Source organism: Hippopotamus amphibius, chromosome X (assembly GCF_030028045.1).
Source record: "Hippopotamus amphibius kiboko isolate mHipAmp2 chromosome X, mHipAmp2.hap2, whole genome shotgun sequence".
Classification (NCBI taxonomy): domain Eukaryota; kingdom Metazoa; phylum Chordata; class Mammalia; order Artiodactyla; family Hippopotamidae; genus Hippopotamus; species Hippopotamus amphibius.
In genome coordinates, this window is record NC_080203.1 from 18,327,093 (window position 1) to 18,339,941 (window position 12,849).

The following is a 12,849-nucleotide window of genomic DNA, read 5'->3' on the forward strand; positions in this document are numbered from 1 at the left end:
GGCCGTGTTCGGTCTTCGTTGCTGCACACGGGATTTCTCTAGTTGCTGCGAGTGGGGGCTGCTCTATGTTGCGGTGTTCGGGCTTCTCTTTGCAGTGGCTTCTCTTGTTGTGGAGCATGGGCTCTAGGCACATGGGCTTCAGTAGTTGTGGCGCATGGGCTTAGTTGCTCTGAGGCATGTGGGATCTTCCAGGAACAGGGCTTGAACCCATGTCCCCTGCACTGCCAGGTGCATTCTTAGCCACTGAGCCACCAGAGAAGTCAAGGAGGTTTATCTTGAGGAATTTGGTTCTGTAATTATGGAGGCTGAAAAGTTGCACGATCTCCTGTCTGCAAGCTATAAAGCCAGGAAAGCCAGTGGCGTAATTCAGTCCCAGTGCAGAGGCCTGAGAACCAGGGGAGCTGGTGGTGTGAATCCTAGTTGAAGACAAGGAGAAGATGAGGAGAAATGTTCCATCTCAAGCAGTGAGATAGGAAAAAAAGGGAACAATTCTTCTTTCCTCTGCCTTTTGTTCTATGCAGGCCCTCAATGGATTGGCCGATGCCCACCCACAATGGGGAAGGCCCTCTATTTTAGGGAGTCACCCATTCAAATGCTAATCTCATCCCTCACAGATACAACCAGAAATAATGTTTAATTGGGGCATCTCATGACCGGTCAAGTTGGCACATAAACTTAACCATCACAGTGGGTGGGGCAACATCATGGACTAGTGCATTACACTGTGCACACCATGAAGCCTCATAATCCTCTCCCCCAAATAATTTTTCCCGTGGGCAGGCAGGACAGTGCCAGCATTAGGTTGTCCTTCCTAGGAGCTCGGTGCACTGTGACTGTGCAGTCCAGCTCACATGACCCAGTGGCTATGTGGCCCACGCACCATGGTAGAGTGAAGATGAGTTAAACACTCAAGGTAGTCAACCCTAGCGGAGCTGCACCTTCCTGACTGTACAACTCACAAACTGAGAGCAGCTGCAGAAGTCTCTCAGCAGATGGCCTCCTCGAAAGAACTGGGCTTCCAGTCTCACTTTGAATAATCGTGAAGCTTAGTGACCTTTGCAGCAGAGGTATGAAGTCCCCAAATCTTTCTTTCTATAGCAACAAGAGAAATAAGTCTTCTTGTGGTTGGGGTGGGAACATGAATTGAGGGAAAGGGGTAGAGAAGTGACTTATGCCTGGGCCTTGAAAGGAGGGCAAGATTTTCACAGATAGAAAAGTAGGAAAGGATATGAAAATCCTGAAAAGGGTGGTACCAATCCTGGGAGGCTGCTATGAGTTAGCTTGTTGTCAGTTTTCCCTGGCCTTCCCCAAATGTCTGCAACCTGAACTGACTTCCCACAATTACAAGTGAAAAGCTTGGGTCCTTCCCACAGCACACAGTCCAGATCCCAGAGCTCAGAAACCATTCCCCTGCATCTCTGCACTGATGTGTCCCATGTCCATTTCTACTAGTAAAGAACTCACATTTTGCCTGGAAGGAGTAAAGCTTGGAAGGCTTCCTGGAGGGGGATGTAATTTTTATAGGTCTGGGGAAACTGGATGAGCAAGCTTTCCAAAGTCTGAGATGACAGGAAACAGAGGAAAAGACATGTGCAAAGGCCCAAGAAGTAGAGCTAGGCACTGAGGGATGGACATAGATGTAGAAAGAGATAAGGATATGAGCAGAGATTTCAGGAATTCAGCTGGGCCTTGGGCAATGGACAGCGCCCTCGAGCCGACCTGAAAGCAATGGACAATCTCCTCGTCAATCACCGCAGGCCCACCAATGACGATGCGCGGAGGCGGGGCCATGGAAAGGACGGCGAAGTAGCCCTCGCGCAGGACCAAGCTCGTGCCCACCTGGATGGTACAGCGCGGCTTCCGTGGACCGTTCCCCTCAGTGACGAGAGAACATGGCGGCTCCCTGTCCGGAGATGTCAGAAGTGTAAGTTTCATTTCTTTACCTCGTATTTGGCTGTCTGCAGTGGGCTTTGGAGAGTGGGGGAGGTGGTGTGTCCTAATATACGTGGACAGACGTGTCCCACGGGTTTCTGGAGGGACGGCCGAGGGGGTCTCTGAGGCGCGTCCGGGTGCGGTGCTGTGCGTTATGCGTTATGTAAAAACAGGATGAAAGTGTCAGAACATTTTCTTTGTTTAAATGTGGGTCTCAGCCCCGCCCCCGCCCCCGCATTTGTGCTCTTAATGTTTCGTGGTGTTTGCGGCTTATAGTGAGGAAAGGGCTGGTGCGGTTGGCTGAGTAGGTGAGGGCCCGGGACAGCACAGGGGCCATTAGCCGACAGCAAGCTGATTTTGCCTTTTATTGTACGGTGTTTTGGGGTGGATATATCGTCGCCGGGTATTTGTTCAAATGTTGATCTTGGCAGTTTTCTTGAGATTTCTTAGCAGTGACGGGACTTCAGTTATTTTTGACGTGAAACGAGAAAGTAAGGGTCTGAGGGAGCACGTGTGCTGTTATGACAGCTGACGGCCCTTGGCTGCCTTTGTGTTTTGTGTTTCATTTAACAACGCAGCTTTAAGTTTAATATCATTTTTTGGTTAAATTTCGGAATGGTTTTCTTCACATGTTGCCTTAAAAAGGAACAAAAATCCTGAGAATGTCGATGTGAACATGTGTAAGCAGATGGCTCGGTCGGCTGGGGCTTCTTGTTCACTGACCCTGGGAATTGTCTTCAGTCACCGTGGAAGGCTCTTTTGCATTTTATGTGTGTTTAATATCATTGTATTCAACCAAGAGCGACCCAGGTGCTTTTCGTTGCCTTTTCCATAAAAGAATGTGTTATTTGCAATTTTCGAAGGGGAAAAATAGCAGTGTGATTGGCAAGACCTTGCTGCTTTCAGTTCCTGAAGGGACTCACGCCCACAGGGATCCGATTTCCTGTTTCAGTCTTTATTTTTAACCTGTTTTCGTCTTAATATAAACACCAAAACACCGTACAGTAAAAGGCAAAATCAGCTCGCTGGCGGCTGTTTATTTTTTTATGACATTGCTGTTATTTGAATTCAATTTTTATTTTGGCAGTGTTTCATGAATATTCTTCAAATGAAAGTATTTTCAGTGTGCACTTTTGGAAATGAATTGTCCGGCTGGGAACTTGAAAGTTTTACGAATTCTGTGAATGCCTCTTGGCTGTTATTGTCAGCCAAGACTGGACTACGTTTTGCATTTAATTTGACACATTCCTCCTCATGCATTCAACTAAAGTTTGGTCCTGGCGCTCCTAATAAATTTTCTTTAAATGGTTTGGTGTAAATTTCAATGTGCAGAGGAGAATTTAACGTCTGATTGAGTGCCTGTAAGTTTATAATATAATTGCGTGTTTGACATAATATATTTTGTTAAATTCTGGTCGTGTTCTCCATCAAGTTTCCTAAAAGTAAACGTTTTAGGCAGTCTCGATTTACAATGCGGAACAGTCAGTCGGCTGAGGCCTTGACGTTTTACGACAGTGAATGCTCTTAACCGTATGTCAATGTCCACCGTTAACGCAGTTCGGGACTTTGTTTTACAGAAGAATTGTATTTGGTATCATTTTATGGTATTAAATATGGGCCCTGCCCTTCTAATAAGTTTTGTGTTAAAAATTTTCACGTTATATTCAATTTACAAATGAGGAAGATGTTCTGTCTCTGCGGTCCTTGCTTTACGACAGTTAATGACTTCAAGCGGCCGGTAGCCTAACATTTCATTTTTTTACCATTAAAATGGTTTAATATCATCACATCTGTCTAACAACTAGTTTTTGTGCATCTTATTGCATAAGAGCTACTAAAAATGGAGAAAGTTTCGTTTTCAATGTAAACAATATACACATTGACCGTCTGGCTTTGAGCGTCTGTTGTTTTACGACAGTGAATTCCCGGAAGTGCCGGTCATGGGCCGCCGCTTGAAGTCATTTGGGTTGTGCTGGGTTTCATTTCTCGAAATAATTGCATGTTGGATATCATGTTAGTCAGTTCAGTTCTTCCACTAGTCTTTTCATGCATTTCTTTTGAAAACCGTGGAGCATTTTCGGTTTACATGTAAGAAAATTCACTGCCAGACTGAGTTTTCTAGGAGTGAATGGCCCTTGCAGGTCATCGTGCATACTTTTGAATGTTATTTTAGAACTGTAATTGTGCATTTAATATATTATTTCTTTAAATGTTGGCTTGGTTCTCCTTCCCAGGTGTTCTCCCACAGAAGAAATTATTTGTGTGGTTTCTTAGAAACAAGGTACTTATGACAGTTTACGGCCTGACCAGTCTGACCCAGGACAGTTCCTGTCCTCCTTGTTTGAGGTCTTGGGCCAAACAGGACATGCTACAACGCCCCTACTCCCCCACCGTCGCAGAGGGTGCTGTCTTTGCCTCTTTGTCCGTAAGTGCTGCCTGTGCCTTAATGCCGCAACTGCTAGCATGTTGGTTTAAGAAATAGGCAGTGTCTGCCTGTTTATACTCTTGCCTCGGTCGTGTGATACCTATTGTGTATTCAAGGGGAGAGTTAAAGGATAACTGTTGCTTTGCTCAAAACCCTGAGGACTCCAGTCACTGAGAGTAACTCTGATATTTGGTGTTAAGTAAAACAGTTACTTCTTTTTGAGAATGGTAATGGTTAAATTTGCTTATTAGCCTTTTTGCTGGTTGACTCTTGATTTTGATTTCAGTTATGTAGATTATTGCATGTAGAAATGATTTAATGATTCTTATATTGGTGGAACATTGATGGTCTCTAAATCCATACTTTGATTACGTTTAGAAACGTGGAGGATTCGTTGCTGGTATTTGGGGCTTCCTGTGTCATTGGTACTGGCAGGAATGCAGATTTCAGGAACTTGCACACTAACTAGCCTCACTGATCCTGACTTTTCAGTCAGAGGCCTAGAACTTGAAGAGTATCTAAGTATGGAATGAATGTGCTTTTACTAGATGCCCATTGCCCATAGTATCCTACGGGCATATTTGCAAATTAAGAGCAAATTCCCCATTATATCCATTACCAAATGTTATTTTTTCAGTTGTTTTCTCCTCAAAGACCTGTATTCAGTGTCAAGTGTTAGTAACATTGTGTAATTTTTAAAAATTCTTCATGAATTTGTTCTGAATTAAATTCGCTTATTTCTAGTTTTATCAACTTTTGAACTTAATATGTTACCAATTACTGAAACTACTATAACAATACCACAGTTGTGTAATGTGCACTTCATGGTCTATGAAGTGGAACACAAACCCCATTTGAATGATTTATTACCCATATTCTTGCATAGTATATAAAATGTCAGTAATTGGTAACAAAGTGAGAACACAACCCATTCCAAAGGTTTTTTACCCATAATTTTGTATGAGTCAGTTGCTTTATTACTGAAAAGAAAAAGTGGAGTTCTGAGTCTCCCCTTCTAGCAAATAACTGGCAATACTTTTCAACGTAATATTTAATAATTCCCCTATATTTTGAAGGGGCAATCAGGTTTCTGTGAAGCAGCAGTCTTATCTTGTGATTTGATTCCTGTAGTTTCTGTCTGAACACTCTTTTGGCCTGCCTCATGCAGGCTGCATGACTGGGTACTCTGCCCCAACCAGCCATTTTCAGAAATTCTTCTGGAGGAGGGAAAGGGGACGTTTGCCCCAGCCACTCATCTTATGAGTTTCCAAGTTACCTAAGTTTCCTGCAGTTGTGTTAGGCTCTCTACGCATTAGCAAGTCTCCTTGTAGATTTGTACAATCACCATTTCCTTCAGGACCTGTGATGGAAAAGTCTCGTACTGGTCAGCCTCTGGGCCTGTAAAGAGAAGAGAGTGGACCTGGAACCAACTGTCCGGACCTGCCAGACAAGTAAGAGCAACCTTATGTTATATGGGGCCACAGATGCTGGGCGGAGGGTAGCACCCATCCTCTGTCAGCTGTAATGTTATTTAAGATGGTGTTGAAATGCCTTCCCTGAGTCTTTAAGATAGGAACTTCCAACAATGTCAGGGTCACTCCCTGGGCACGGCTTATTAACTCCGTGGTTCAGACACTGTGTCTGTAATTAGTGTCTTTAACTAGTCGGTGGCATCTTTTTCCAGTCATTATCCGTGTTCCTCTGTTCACTGTGGGTGCCACTGTTACAGACACGTTGAATGTATTAGAATGTCAGATTTCCGAAGAGCCTGATCTTGACATTTTCACATCAAAGTTTTGATCTGTCTTTTTCTCCTTTCGGAAAACCCTTGTAATACCAGGCAGAAGCAGGATGGACTGGATGGGATTATGAAAAACAAACTTCAGGAATCCAGGGATTGTGGGAGTGCTGCTTTTCTTCAGGTAGGAGAACATGGATTTGAATGTAATTTAAAGCCAGCTCTGTTTAGGAAAGGGGAGAAAGATGAGACCTGTACACCAGGTGGGTGCCAGAGAATGATAGTCTGCCAGTCTACCCCCACTACGGGTGGGTGGGCATTTCTTTTGCAGTGGCCCTAGAGGCATAGGCTAAGAATTCAAGTAATATGCAGGTCAATACTTTGTTAAATATTTACCTTCCCATGCTTTGTAGGGCTTTTTTTTCCCTTGCAGATGTTGCTGAGACAATACATTGTGTTTCATTCACAATAAATTTCTAGTGTCTGAGTCTGACTCTTTCTTACTCTCACCTTTGAGCCTCAATTTCCACATTTGCAAAATGGGAATCACACCTTGCTCTCAGGGATATTGTAAGAATCAAGTGTGGTGATCTTTGTAAAGTGCTCAGCACACAGGAGGTAGAATTAGTACACCATTTCCAGAATCCATATATTGGAGCAGAATATTGTGGCTTGGTTTAGCTCTTCTCCTTACCTGTCCAGACCCCACTTCCACTTCATTTCTTTAGATTTTTGTCATAATTTCAACCAAATGTTTGTTTCCTTTCACAGGGCCAGCTAATTTCCTCAGATACTGCTGAGCTTCTCTTTGAAAACCAGCCTCTTTAATCCTGCTGTGATGCCAAGAGGTAGCCTGGCAACTCAGACCTTGCCTTGCTCTGAGCCACTTCCTTTTCAGGCCAACTGTGATGCCTTACGTCAAAGCTGATATGGTTCAGCACCAAGTTTGGGCACCAAGAGGGTGCTTGTTAACTGGCAGTGCCAGAAAGGTCTCCTGTCTTTCCTTGTCTGTGTAAAGTCACTTCTTTCCTGGGCAGTGGTTAATTTGTTGAACATCAGGGGAAGAGTTTTGACAGTTGGGGTCGGGGGAAAGTGCTAAATATAAGTATGAACTCTTCTGAGGTGCTCTCAAAGACACTTCTCAACTCTAGCTTCATAGACACATCTGGTTCCTCTATAGCTTTATTAGCACAGGTTTTATCCAGAAGGTGGCATCACAGAACCGGAATTTCACTCACCAGAGGTTAAACGAAAGGCCTCAGATTACTGTTCTAGGCTTCTCCTGTGGCCTAGGACAGTAATCTGAGGGAGTCTTCTGAGAGGCACCTGCTGACGTTGACATTTCAGAGACTTTTTATTTATCCCTGTAATTGGTTAAATTACTTTAAAGCTGTGAAAGATAGGGGTCATGAGGGTTTCCTGCCCGGTGAAAACCTGAAGCGTGAGATACTTAGAAAAACCTGTACCCAAACCCATTTTCCTCCACCAAGTGACAGGACCGTGACCAAAACTGGCTTATGTGCTAGTCGAAAACAGTTGTGAAACTTAACAATAACTGTGATGCCTTCTTCCCTTTCCACACACACTTGTGCCCACTGCCCATCAGAGTCATCTTGGGTGACTTCATTGGAGGGAGGGGTCAGGAAGACCCAAATGGATGGTTTAATAGGTAAATCAGCTGAGTATTGGCACTTAAAAATGTCACAAGGTTGAGGATTCCAAAAGAGTGACTCTCTGACTGGTGACATTCTCAAAATCAGGACTCTCAAGGAAAGAGAAGGTCATCCTCCTCTGAGTTTGAGAGGGAATCTGGCTTGCTGATTCTTTCCCAGGAGTTCATTTCCAGGCCAGCCCTGTCTCTTAGCCTCATGAGACAGGTACTCAGTGCATGTCTACTCACTGGTAGGAATGTTAATGTTCTATAAATTCTTGGTGTAACGTGTTCCTCTGGATATATATCTCAAGTGGGATTGCTGGATTAGATGGCAATTCTATTTTTAATTTTTTGAGGGACTTCCATACTGTTTTCCATAGTGGCCATACCAATTTACATGAGAGAACTCATCTTGAACTGAATGGATTTCATGACTGGTTCTCCGGTCACTTCTGATTGTCTGTTCTTTTGAGGAGAAGAGCTATAGAGATTGGGGGCTCAAAGCGGGAAGGACTTCCCTGATCAGGAAAAATGGAATGACTGACTAGATATGGTCCTTCCTTGGGGTGCCAGAAGCCTGTGGGCAGGGGGCTGGGAAGAGTGACCCTCTGCAGAGCTGCTCTCAGAGCAGGAGGAAAGTGCAGGCAGGAGGACATGGGCCCTCGGTGTGAAAGGTGCATTGCACTTTGTGTGTTCAGGAGTGTCTCCGACCCACTTCTCAATCCCTGGTGCTGCCTGGGATCGGCATAGCATGGGGACCGAAGATAACAGTGCACATCAGTGAGTGTGACATGAGAGTAGATTACCTTCTGGCAAAGGTGAGACTTTTTTGATGGGGTTGTTCCCGAGTTTCCAGCATTCATGAGAACGTTCCACTTCACTTTAGGGAAGTGCTTGTATTCCTGCTTCATTCTGTGAGCTGCCTCAGGCTGTGAAAAGTGGCTCTGGAAAGGTGCCCTTTCCCCCTCCTCTGCTGTGGCCAGAACAGTAATCTGAGGGAGTCTCCCGGGAGGCACCTGCTGATGTTGAATTCTTCTGGTGAATAATCGCACTACTTGAGTTTGCCACTCTGCTTTTCCTGCTGAGAGTGAGCTGTGTTCCACAGAGAGGCTAGTGAACATGAGCTTCTGTTGCTGGTAGGTGTTTCTGATGTCCCGGCCAGACACTTCTTCCTTCTGCTCTCCCCCGGCTCAGATGCCTCGCCAACTCCTAAAGAAAGTGCGTACTGGCAATGGCGGCATCCGGGGCGTGGGAAATGTTGGGTCCTGGGCAGAAGTTGGCCGTGGCCTGTGGTCAGGCTTCTGTGCCCCTCTGCAGAGCAAGGGCGTGTTGGGAACCCTGGGGAATCCCGACTCTGTGTGAGGGAATGTGGTTGGGGTTTTATGCCTGGCTTTCCACGGTGGCTTCCAGCACGCTTCTGCTGAGCACACTCTGCACGTTGGTTGGAAGAAAGAGGTCACGTGGGTCCTGTCAATGATCCCTATATGAAGCCGGGGCCGTTCGGATCCTCCGGGGCAGGTGCACATGAGCCTGCGTGTCCAGGAACCTGCCGGGTGAGGTGTCCAGGCTGGAGGATGAAGCCCTCCTATTCCCCTTGGTGAAGAGGGCCTACAGCCCCAGGCAGTAGCTGTCCCTTCCCCTGTCTATCTGCTGGAAAGCGTTGCTGCTTGGGGGTCTGGCCTCTCACCATGTTTGTCTTCCTCTTTGTGGGGGGGTGGTGACATTGTCTCAAGGGCACCTTGTCTACGAGCCCTCTCAAGGAAGAGGGTGTTTTCCACACGGCAGTGCATAGGGGGGATTATGCATCGTGCGTGGTGCTGGCCTACTGGAGGGGGAGAGGATAGGGGTGTTGAGTTTGGGAGAAGGGGGGTGCTGTGGTTTCCCCATCTCAGGCTTTTGCTTTCTCTTCAGTAGCGAAGTCTCTTCCCAGAGGGCATACGAGGAGGCTCTGAGAATATAAGGAAACATTGAGTGGGGAGGACCAGGGGCTTTGGTGTGAGAATTGTGGTGGACGTGGTGGGTTCAGGGGATGGCTCCCGTCCCCTTGCCCCATTCCCTCACACTACCTTAGGGTGGCCATGGCTGTGTCATAGGAGATAGCAAAGCACAGGACGGTGTGAAGTGAGAAATGTCTCAGCGTGTGAAGCTGCGACCTTAATATTGGGAGCAGGTCCTCAGATTTCATTTTGCCAGCGAACTGTGGGCCTCTCTGCCCGGAGAAAGTATTGGTGTCTCTGCCGATTCCTGGGCACTGCAGGTGCTTATGTTGATGTTTTTTTCTCCCCAGGTGTCTTCCTCTTTCCTGTAGTTATGGGCTCTTGGGCACTGCTAATGTGTTCATTTCATGTTCTATGAGCGTATAGCTGAGTTTCTGGTTTCAGCTGCCCAAGTTGTTCTCTCTTTACCTAGTTTTCACCCATTGCACGGATTTTTGCTGCCAGGTCCTTGAAGGAACATTCTTGGGTTGTCAAATTACCAAGAGGCTTATTTAACTTAAAAAAAAAAGAGATTAGCATACATTGCAAAGAGGCAGAGAAAGAACTGACAAGTTTTCCAAAGTAAATGTTCTGAGAAAAGGGAAGAGAGAGGTCTTTTCCCTTTGTTCAACACCGACAATTTAACTTTTCTTTTTTTAGTTCCCCTTACAACATGCTCCCATGAGATACCAGGTCCCCTGGGTGTCTGCGCCCTCCCCCCAGATGGTGATTCCAGAGTCCTGGCCAAAGTCAGGCCTGTGCATAGAACTTCCTCAAGAGGAACTTGTGCAGATAGCACCTGAAGGACAAAGTAAAATGTATGAGTGATTGCTTATCCTCTAGCCTGTGTTTACCCATTCCTATTTCCTCAGGGGGCGTTCTCTGATCAATAGGACCAATTGGCATGAGGATTAAAACTACAGACCTTGTTTAGAGGTGTTTTAAATTGCTATGCCGATGTCAGCGGTCTGTTGGCAAGTGAGCTGGACTTCCTTTAGCATGCTCCCTTTCTTGAGTGCTCTGGAAGAGCAGAAATTTGATCTCCAGTTGTCAGAGGTTTGATCTTTGTGGCTTCTGGTACACAGAACCTGCTAGAATTCTTGGTAGAAGTTGTGGGCTCAGATCCTGCGTTATGGATATTTAGTGTGCGGCCCTGTCCGAAAGAGTGGAAAGAATGTGCCAAATATGTGCACTCCTGTACAATTTGAATGATCCCTTCATCCCTCTGGATTTGAAGTTGCCCTCTCAGCCCATTGTGCTGACTCCAGAAGCACAGCAAATGGATTATTGAGTGTCACAGCCAGGCCACCTCATAGTTTAGATTTGGGTTAGCCTTCTGAGCTTCCCTTGCCTCTTCTTATTCACGTGCAGGCCTGCTGTACTGCTTCATATCAGCTTTGGAAAAGAACAGCAGTGGGTCTGGTTTAGTGAATCCTAAGGAGATGCACTGCTTTGCTCAATCTCCCCCATCAGTCCGACACAGCAGCCTTCCAGAATGCTGAAAGGCCTGTTGTAGACTCTACTCTAGTGACCGTAGCCTGTGCAGTCAGGGTACTGAGCTGCAGGATGTAGGATATAGTTAAAGCCAGGATCCAAGCACCTGTGCATCTCCTTCAGAGCTCAGAATTGAGGTATTATATACTGAAAAATGTGCTAAGAGAGTAGATCTTAGTCTGTCTTCTGTCATAGTCTTATTATAAACAAATAATAATAATTAATGAGGGTGGAATGAAATTTCGGAGGGGATGGGGATGTTAATGGTATAGATTGTGGAGATGGTTTATGGATGTATACTTATCTCCAAACTCATTAAGTTGTATATGTTAAATATGTATAGCTTTTTGTATGTCAATCATACCTTCATACCTCAATACAGTGGTTTTAAAATAATAATAATAAAAAGGCCCTTCCAGGGTTACAGATGAGTGCTCTCCCTCAAGTGATTTTAGATTTTATTTAATTTATTATTATTATTTTTTGGCCACACCACGTGGCATGCGGGATCTTAGTTCGCTGACCAGGGGTTGAACTCATGCTCCCTGTAGTGGAAGCACCGAGTCTTAACCACTGGACCTCCAGGCAAGTCCTCTAGATTTTAGAAATGAAGGGGACGAATGCTTCTACACGGGGAAATGGGTAATGCCACGTACTGCTTCTGTATCATTGTTTTGCCTTGGTTTTTCTACACATATGTAGCATTTGCATTGGCGGTGTATAAGGTTAACCTTTAGTCCATAGCATTTTGAATTTCATAGAATTACAGCAATTGTACAGAAGCCATGAACTTCACCTGGAGGACTTCGGCTCAAGGAGTGGCCCTGTGACATCAGCTACTTGTCATTTGACCAGAAGTTGACTTTGGGGTACTGTGCCTTTGGGAATGGCTTGGACTTCGGGTTGTTTTCATTTTTTATAATATGTGCTTTTGTGCTTACTCAAGAAATCTTTAAAAATATTTTACATATGGGGACATGTCAAAGTGTGTATGTACTGTATCTGTATTTCATAGGATGAAAGGCAGTGTCTCAGGCTGATTGGTCTGTCTAGCAGGCCCCTTTTCTCTGAGACCTTCTCACAACCTTCTCTTTTCAGTGTGACTGCGTTCCCTGGCCATAGCTACTTGGTTTGATACTTTTCATCTTATCCTAGTTGAGCCAGTCATACTTTTGTTATATTTAGAGTTTGGGACTAGACCCCAAGAATGAGTGATAGCCTGCAAAGGCTCATTAAGAACCTTTCACTGCAGAGAATGTAAAAAGATATACTGTTGAGTTTCCCTGAGCTAGCCTCATTTCTGTGTCTCTAAAATGTATTTGTTGCTTGTTTTTTGCGTTTTATAAAATACTTGTGTTCTTCCAATAAAATTCATTTGTTTCAGAAGATCTCACTTGTAGATTTTTATTGTTCACAATGAACACCAGCATGATCAAAGAAGCTGTGGCTCTGTCATGTGCATTGTTGCCTGAACCAGGGCAGAGCTCTAAGCTATAGCATCTGATGCATTAAGAATGGGAGCTGGTGGCAGGGGAATGGGGTTTCCAGGTCATGGTAGAAATTCCCCCCCTTTGTTAAGCTCTCCCCTCTGTTTAGGGGAAGTATGTCCCTAAAGGTAATAGATAATCTA

General features: G+C 45.1%; 1 long non-coding RNA gene across 1 annotated transcript; it reads left to right on the forward strand.

Moving 5' to 3' along the window:
- The first annotated feature begins 1,796 nt into the window (after positions 1–1,796).
- Positions 1,797–12,577, forward strand: LOC130842632 (uncharacterized). Its single transcript, XR_009050498.1, has 5 exons — positions 1,797–1,924; positions 4,167–4,357; positions 5,715–5,808; positions 6,198–6,279; positions 6,867–12,577. It is a non-coding gene; the product is annotated as an uncharacterized LOC130842632 (long non-coding RNA).
- The last annotated feature ends 272 nt before the right edge of the window (positions 12,578–12,849 follow it).